This window comes from Triticum urartu, chromosome 1A (assembly GCF_056163025.1).
Source record: "Triticum urartu cultivar PI428250 chromosome 1A, HENAU_Tu73, whole genome shotgun sequence".
Taxonomy (NCBI): domain Eukaryota; kingdom Viridiplantae; phylum Streptophyta; class Magnoliopsida; order Poales; family Poaceae; genus Triticum; species Triticum urartu.
The window spans coordinates 303,419,644-303,429,137 of record NC_141873.1 but is presented as its reverse complement, the minus strand read 5'-3'; the positions used below and the strand labels follow the sequence as shown (position 1 = coordinate 303,429,137).

The 9,494-nt window shown below is 48.0% G+C and overlaps 1 pseudogene; it reads right to left on the bottom strand.

Moving 5' to 3' along the window:
* Positions 1-1,893: 1,893 nt before the first annotated feature.
* Positions 1,894-3,779, bottom strand: LOC147990966 (uncharacterized; annotated as a pseudogene).
* Between the last annotated feature and the right edge of the window lie 5,715 nt (positions 3,780-9,494).

The following is a 9,494-nucleotide window of genomic DNA, read 5'->3' as shown; positions in this document are numbered from 1 at the left end:
TGGGCAGGAGCACTTTTGCCCTCCGACGGAGCGATTCCGCCGGGGGAACTTCCCTCCTGGAGGGGGAAATCATCGTCATCATCATCACCAACAACTCTCCCATCTTGGGGAGGGCAATCTCCATCAACATCTTCAACAACACCATCTCCTCTCTAACCCTAGTTCATCTCTTGTGTTCAATCTTGTTACCGGAACTATAGATTGGTACTTGTGGGTGACTAGTAGTATTGATTACATCTTGTAGTTGATTACTATATGGTTTATTTGGTGGAAGATTATATGTTTAGATCCAATATGCTATTTAATACCCCTCCGATCATGAGCATGTTTATCATTTGTGAGTAGTTACCTTTGTTCTTGAGGTCACGGGAGAAATCATGTTGCAAGTAATCATGTGAATTTGATATGTGTTCGATATTTGTTAGTATGTATGTTGTGATTCCCTTAATGGTGTCATGTGAACGTCAACTACATGACACTTCACCATATTCGGGCCTAAGAGAATGCATTGTGGAGTAGCAATTAGATGATGGGTTGCGAGAGTGACAGAAACTTAAACCCAGTTTATGCGCTATTCCGTAAGGTACCGATTGGATCCAAACGTTTAATGCTATGGTTAGAATTTATTCTTAATACTTTTCTCATACTTGCGGATGCTTGCAGGAGGGTTAATCATAAGTAGGAGGTTTGTTCAAGTAAGAACATCACCTAAGCACCGGTCCACCCACATATCAAATTATGAAAGTAGCGAACACGAATCGAACCAACATGATGAAAGTGACTAGATGAAATTCCCGTGTACCCTCAAGAACGCTTTGCTTATCATGAGAGGCAGTTTTGGCCTGTCCTTTGCCTCAAAAGGATTGGGCTACCTTGTTGCATTTTTGTTACAACTATCATTACTTGCCCGTTACAAATTATCTTGCTATCAAACTACTTTGCTACTTACAATTTCAGCACTTGCATACATTACCTTACTGAAAACTACTTGTCATTTCCTTCTGCTCCTCGCTGGGTTCGACACTCTTACTTATCGAAAAGAGCTACAATTGATCCCCTATACTTGTGGGTCATCTCACCACCACCATGGAACATCTCGATCCGCTGATCGAAGTTTGCCACCAGGGAGAAGAGCACGTCGATGGTGACAGGTTCAGTGCGCACATCGAGGGCGGAGATGATTGGCTGGTAGTCCATGTCCAAGCCCGCGATGATGAAGGAGATGAGCTCCCCCTCCCCGAGTGGTTTGCCCGCCGCCGCGAACTCATCGGAGAGGGAGCGCATGTGCCCGAAGTATGCAGAGGCTGACTGAGTACCTTTCTGCGCATTGGTTAGGGGCAGATCGGATGTTGTTGACGTGGGACAACGAGATGGCAGAAAACATAGCCGCCAGTGCAGCCCATATCGCATGTGAGAATTCAAGCAAGGAAACTTGGACAAGAACTTCTTTGGACAGGTTGCGAAGGAGATAGGCGATGATCTGTTGATCCTGGATCAGCCAGGGGGCATAGGCAGGGTTTGGAACCACCTGGTCCTTGCCATCTTTGTCTTTGGTGGTGATGGTTTTGGGAGGCTCCTCTAGGGTTTGATCTATATAGCCAAACAAGCCGATGCCCATTATCTGGGATCGTGCTTGAGCTCTCCAGAGAACATAGTTCGTCTGGGAGAGGGGCTCAGAGGTGTTGTAGTTGAGGCCGGAGGTGATAGGGACGGCGGAGGATGACATGATGGGAGGGAGGTGATGGGAGATCGATGGAAGCTAGCTAGATGTGATGGAAGGGCCTGCTCTGTATACCATGTAGAAAGTTATGGGAGCATCTCAACCCTCCAACAAGGAGAGCCCGCAGGTTATATTGATCGAGCGAGGGTGTCTCGCGAGGAGTACAGAAAGGTTCGGTAGGGATTCAACCAATCAGAGATATTACAGAGAGAGAGAGAGAGATAGGGATAGAAGGTTAAACAGAAAATGATTCTATCTATGGCGCAAGACAAGTCCTTGCTGCCAACTATATCCCTACAATATCTCATGTTTAACAAAACCATCTTAATTACCGGGAGTACAATCAACGCTGCATTCCACTGAAGGATATGCCATGAAGATGTTGTGTATTTTTGTCCACCAATCATCATTTGGTGTGAACCCTTTTGACAGCTCCACCCTCACTCTGTTAAGCATTGGTGTGCATCTAAATATCACTTTCAAGAAATCAAACTCATGATCCACCCCTTCGAATTCTACAATATCCAGTTTTTCAAGATTGGTCAAGGAGATAGTCTGGGTTCTCCAGTTCTTAGGCTCATCACAAGGACAATGTGGCGGACATCCATCTTCCCTCTGGAAAAAAATGTGACATACACCAATGTGTTATACAATTCATGGCTAAAGAATGTGCCCAGCTAGAGCCTTATAGTTGATCTACAATTTTTTCAACTATAAGAACATCGATAAATTACCTCAAATCTCTGTAGGACAACCTTAAGACTTCGTGCAGCAGTACGAAATGGATGCTTTCCAAGGAGTCGCAACAGAAATGCTCCAAACACATGTCCTGGTGTCATGAGATGCACCTCCAAACTAGAGAAGTGGGTAATCATATGTTTTCTTATCTCCGTTGTAAAGCGGAGCTCTCCATCTGGAAAGGTACGTGGATCGCCCTAAAGCAATTTTTGAAAGGACATTATGATTTATGATCATAAGTGTAATGTTGTAATCAAATTAACCCAGTAAGTAAATTGAGTAGGAGATCAAGGAGACATACCATGGCAACCATGTGTAGGAACATAATATGGATGGGAGGGAGAACCCCCTGTCATCCACTGCTCTTCTCCCTCATTAATCTTGCTGCCATGAGGCCCCAAAGACCAAGTCCAACCCTCACGCCGGAATACATGCACCGCCACGTGACTTTCTCCACAGCTGGTGCCAAGACAGAGATGCCGAGATCGCCACTATTGCGTAAGAACACGGTCAATTGCTTGAGCGCGGGGGCCTCGACGTCGACACGTCTCGTTGATGCGCCGGCGACCTCGTTCTCCACGACGAGCTCCTGCAGCGACGCCGAGCGGACGGTGATGACGTCACCTTGGTAGAAAGCGCGAGGCACCCTGAGCACGCGCAGGCGCGGGCAGAGGGGGACTACGACGGCGAGACGGACAAGGCAACCCGACAGCGAAAGACTCTCGAGCGCCGGGAACTCAGACCGCGGCTCGGGGAAACAGATGAACTCTGCGTCCAGCTCGATGGAGGTGGCGCGGCGGAAGCAGCTAGACAGGTCCACGTTGACGTACGGGTTCTCTAGCTCGTGCAGGTGACTGAAGCAGAACGCCGCCGGCGAGAGCCTCCCGGCGGCGCGGAGCAGCATGGTGACCTGGTTGGTGGGATGTAGGGGCTGTAATCGGTAACTCTGTCTTCTTGCTCGGCCACGGGCCCATGGAGGGCCGCGGTCGACAGGCACTTTTGTGTTGTGGTTCAGGGACGTGGATGTCGAGGAGAGAGAGGGGTGCGCCGGCAGGTCCGAGCGAGGAGAGAGCCGCTAGGAGCGGGCCGGGCATGACGTCTCGGAAGGTGAGCTCGGGGAGGTGGGTCCAGAGCCCACGCCACCGGCGGGAGAGGATGCTGGTGCGTGCGGCCGCGCGGGCGCAACGGAGGCGGACGAGGACCTGGAGAAGCAGGTCCGTCGGGACGGCGCTGATGAGGTCGGCCTCTCCGCTCTGCGCCCCGCTTGGACCGCCTAGCTCCGGATGCTTGCCATGACTGCGTGCTCTGTCCTTGTCCATGGAGCTAGCGCGCCCCAAATGCAGTGCGGGAGGGGAAGAGAGAATGGAAGCGACGTTCGCGCGCGAGAAGACAGGTATAGAGGCACGGGCACCCCGGAAAAGACGAAGAAGAGGCAGAAGGCATGAATGGAATGCGCTGTGAAGCTTACTTTCAGCGAGGCAGGAAAGTCCAACGCGGGAGAGGAAATCCATGCCGAGAGGCAGAATTGGACTGTTAGTAAACAATGGCTATGGCTAAAGAATGTTCAATTGTCGGCAGCGGCGGAGATCTCTATGGCTAGCTAGGCCGGCCGGCCATGACACTTCGTGATTGCTCGATGGAGTTATTTGTTTTTTGTTGCATGCTTAATGGAGTTCTTCGTTTTACACACTTGGCACCAAACATTCGCAATAATGCTAAACATACAAAGAGTTACACGAAATTACACGTGGACTATGATTCTTTCTTTCTAACTTTTAGAGAATGGACCCCTCACCCCCCCTCCCCCAATCTCCAATCAAAACTCACCGGTTTATAAATACCATGTACCATTACCCTCTTGTTTGCTTAGTTGGTCCACTCGGCACGGTGTCCTAGAGGTAGAGGGGACCGTCCTGCTTGTTATAGGTTCACTCCAGGGATTCACTGGATTCCTTTGAGTATATAACATTTATATTCATAATTCTCTTTGTGGGGAATATTCATAGGGCGTGGTTAGCAGTCAATCGACTGAAAACTAGGTTTGGGTCAGTCGGTCATTATGGACAATCGGATGCAAAATCAACAGCCATGACGTCTTCTTCAACCTCCCACCCATCTTCCTCCTCTAGCCACCTCGCGTACCACCGGCCCGACCGGCTGCTGCCACCCCCGCGACCGCCTCAACGCATCCCCTCCCCAGAACCGTTCCCCTACCGCCGGTCTAGCCACCGCCCTCGGCCATCCCTCTAACCCCTGACGATGATCGGTTTTTCTCCGACGAACTTGCACCACCGCCGTGCCCCACCGCCGCCGTGCTGCCTCCCCCACCCCCAACCCTAAGATATATGATGGGGTAGCCTGCCAGAGAGCTTCTTCCTCCCCACCGGCAGTTTCTTCCTTCTAGGGAAATAGAATGACCCAAAAAATCAAAACTCAAGCGACTGTCATGTAGCTACTGTGATATTCATAATATTTTACCACATGCTTTTATGCCCTGTAGTTGTATATCTAGATCAGAAAAAAATGATATATATGTTTTTTCGTCATCTATATGGTCTAGAAATACCCCCCCACCTGTTCCAATTTTTTCCAACACAGTACAACCGAAGTCGCTCACATACACTCAGCCCTATGAATGCACACACACATCCTACTAACGGTGATAAAACCGGCAGATCTTAGGTAGGGGGTCCCAAGGTTGGTGACCAAAGCTAGATGGTAAGAGGAAAGAGTAGGGACATGATGTTACACAGGTTTGGACCCTCTTGATGAGGTAAAACCCTACGTCATGCTTCTTATATATTGATTGTGATGGGGTACAAAGTACAATGTGATCTACCTCGTGATCGTATGAGGGAGTTCTCAGCTCTAAACGGCATATCTGTCTCAATACAGACTAAACCCCATGGCTTATATAGTCACCGGGGGTGTCTAGGGTTGACAAATGGTTGGTTGTAGTCTAGGGATAAGCATGCCGATCCTTAAAACGCATTGTGATGTATACGCCAAGTCTTCGAAGATCTTCATTAGGATTATGGTGAGGAGCAGGCTAGTCAGGACCCATCCGTCGACCACTGGTGGGTCCTCTGCCCGACCCATGAGTGATGGGCCAACATGATGTGCACCCCCTAATCCAGGATACTGTCAGTAGCCCCTGAACTAGTCTTCAAGCCGAGGATAATATGCGTCTCCTTCAGAATAGTTCCATAACTTTGGGTCTTCGGCTTCGCGGATGAGTTCCATCCCCTATGTTGGCTCCCTACTCATGCTCGGTTCCGAGGTCTTCTTGTTTATGCCTTTGACAATCAGATAACGAAGGGTATTTTAACAAGACCTCCCTCCTTGGCATATTTCAATGAGGTCGAGGCATATTTTAGCTTAGCCACGATGGTGGGCCGTAAGAAGCTTGACCAGGTCAAAAATCCTTACAACTTTTTTGGCCGAGAACCGAAGCTTTACCTCCCATGGCAGAGTCAATCTGTCTAATCAATAGTCATTATTGAGGATACCGTGGCCCAAAGCCATTTTTATTGGCATGTCCCATCAATGAAGAGATCGTGCTTCCGTATTTCTAGCGGTGTCATCAACGCACATGCTATAATATTTGTGCGCATAGGATGCATAGTGCATCAGGACGGCGATTCGTTCCCTTCCCTATGGTGGGGTGACCCCTGGTCTTCGATTACCCTATAAAAAGGGAAAAGCTGGTGAATCTAGTTTACCCATGCTTTTACCTTCTGCTCTAGTGCAAAGGACTTGCCGCTATCCAAGTATCTTGAGATCTAGCTCTTTAGCCCTTCTTTCTCCTACTTCTCCTCTGCATAAGATGACTAGCACAGGGAAAAGAACTGCAACTGAAGCCAACAACAAAGGGGGGCAGTGGCTGGTGAGGGCATCAGTCTAGTGGATGTAATCCATATGATGCTCCATCGTCGGATCCCCTCGCTTCTGGTCCGAGTTGCTCCAATGTGGGGGCTTCAAGCCCGAGGACGAAGCGACGGTCCGAGAATTCTTTCGGGGATGGGACCTCTTGGCGAAATGTGGAACCTCTTGTTCGAACACAAGAAGAACTTCTTCCCCGCCAGTGCCGAGGACATTGGTTTAAGCCACACCATCCCTATTGCCGAGGTGATTCTTTATCTTTTTACCCTACTTGAGTTTCATCTTCACGACAGTTCCCTTTCTTCTACATGATAGATGATTGTATCTTTGTTCGACACAGGTTTGGCATGTGTGGGCCGAGAAGATGAAGTCCCCGGCTCCGCTTCCAGGGGATCCCAGGACTCTCGAGCTTGAAAGGATTCTAGTTGAGAATCCTTATGGGGTTCCAGTAAGAGGGAAGGAGAGGAAGGACAGGACAAAGAATTTGTTTGTCCGAGAGGACACCACAGGCACTACGCAGATCAAGGAAAGGAAGAACAGGAAAAGGAACTTATCTTTCTAGGGAGATACCTCAGACACATAATCGACAACTCATCAGAGCTCTTCCTCTCAGCTGAGCTCCACCCACAAAGACAACAGGAAGAACAGGACGAGAATGTGTCCTTCCTGGAAAATATCCTAGATACTGCATTGGAGAGTCATCAAATGTAACACCCACAATGCGGCTATATCTCCCATGTGTTGGGGCACGACTTAGAGGCATAGTTGCATGGTAGGCTTGTCGCAAGAGGGGTAATCTTTACACATCCCATGTACTGAATAAGAAAGGGATAAAGAGTTGGCTTACAATCGCCACTTCACACAATACATAAATAATCCATACATCATCCAAGGTACAATCAAAGGTCCGACTACGGAACCAAAATAAAGAAAGACAACCCCAAATGCTAGATCCCCGATCTACCCAACTGGGCTCCACTACTGATCATCCGGAAAAGAAACATAGTAACGGCCCGAATCCTTGTCGAACTCCCACTTGAGTTCGGTAGCATCGCCTGCACTGGTATCGTCGGCACCTGCAACTGTTTGGAAGTATTTGTGAGTCACGAGGACTCAGCAATCTCACACCCACGAGATCAAGACTATTTAAGCTTATGGGTAGGAAGGGGTGGTGAGGTGGAGCTGCAGCAAGCACTAGCATGTATGGTGGCTAACTTACGCAAATAAGAGTGAGAAGAGAAGCAACGCAATGGTCGAGAAGCTAGAAGTGATCAAGAAGTGATCCTGAAACTACTTACGTTCAAGCATAACATGAGACCGTGTTCTCTTCCCGGACTCCGCCGAAAAGAGACCATCACGGCTAAACACGCGGTTGATTCATTTTAATTAAGTTAAGTGTCAAGTTCTCTACAACCGGATATTAACAAATTCCCATCTTCCACATAACCACGGGCATGACTCTCGAAAGTTTATACCCTGCAGGGGTGTCCCAACTTAGCCCATCACAAGCTCTCACGGTCAACGAAGGATATTCCTTCTCCCGGGAAGACCCGATCAGTCTTGGAATCCCGGTTACAAGACATTTCGACAATGGTAAAACAAGACCAGCAAAGCCGCCCGATGTGCCGACAATCCCGATAGGAGTCGCATGTATCTCGTTCTCAGGGCAACATTGGATGAGACTAGCTATGAGTAAAACCAACCCTCAAGTTTCCCCGAGGTGGCCCCGCAGGAAGCTCGGTTCGGACCAACACTTAGAGAAGCACTGGCCCGAGGGGGGGTTAAAATAAAGATGACCCACGGGAGCACGACTCCCAAGGGAAAAGTATAGGTTGTGGTGAGGCAAATGGTAAAATCAAGGTTGGGCCTTGCTGGAGGAGTTTTATTCAAAGCGAACTGTCAAGGGGTTCCCATAACACCCAACCACGTAAGGAACACAAAATCAAGGAACATAACACTGGTATGATGGAAACTAGGGTGGCAAGAGTGGAACAAAACACCAGGCATAAGGCCGAGCCTCCCACCCTTTACCAAGTATATAGATGCATTAATTAAAATAAGAGACATGTGATATCCCAACATATCCATACTCCAACATGGAACAAATCTTCAACTTAACCTGCAACTAGCAACGCTATAAGAGGGGCTGAGCGAAAGCGGTAATATAGCCAAACAACGGTTTGCTAGGAAAGGTGGGTTAGAGGCTTGACATGGCAATATGGGAGGCATGATATATCAAGTGGTAGGTAGCGCGACATAGCAATAGAGCAAACAACTAGCAAGCAAAGATAGAAGTGATTTCGAGGGTATGGTGATCTTGCCTGCAAAGTACTCAGAGTTGTCGAAAGCTTGATCCTCGAAAGCGTACTCAACAGGTTCCTCGGTCACGTACTCGTCTCCCGGCTCTACGCAAAGCAAGAACACAAGCAAAAAGGAACAACAATCAATCACGGTGCAATGCACAAGCAACATGATGCAATACATGGCATGATATGCAAGACATGATATGCAATGCATATGCATGCTCCGGAAGGGAAATAATGATAAAGGAATCAACTTGGCAAACCAAGTGTGCCACTGGAAATATGAGATAATTTCAGGTGAAATCGATATAAAGATCACCGGAAACGGATGCACGGTTTGCAAATGGCAAGCAAAACAAGAATGACACAATGCTGCGATTAACAGCATGATGTCATCTAGAATGCAACAAGAAACTTAGCTACTGCACTCCAACATAACAATAAAGCATATGGCGGTGATGTACATGAGATGCTTGACAAAACATGAATAGTGAGCTACGGCCAGATCACACAAGAACATGTTCAGGCAAGCATGGCAAAAGTGCAAAAGATATCAGCATCACAGACTTAGAGAAATTACTAACATGTCAAAAACAACATCAGGAAGCAATGTTCAGAGCAAGCAAACAACAGGAACATATCATGGTAAACAAAGGCATGGCATGATTCTACTAAAAGCATAGGTCAAAAGTCCCTTACTGAACATGAGCCAAAAAGGCACAGAAGACATGATGGCACCCATGTAAACACAACAAGTTCTATTAACAGTTTCAGACTTGGCAGAAAAACAGAGCTTGGCATAAAAAGATTCACGATAACAACTTTGCGAGCTCATGCCAAAACATTGCATA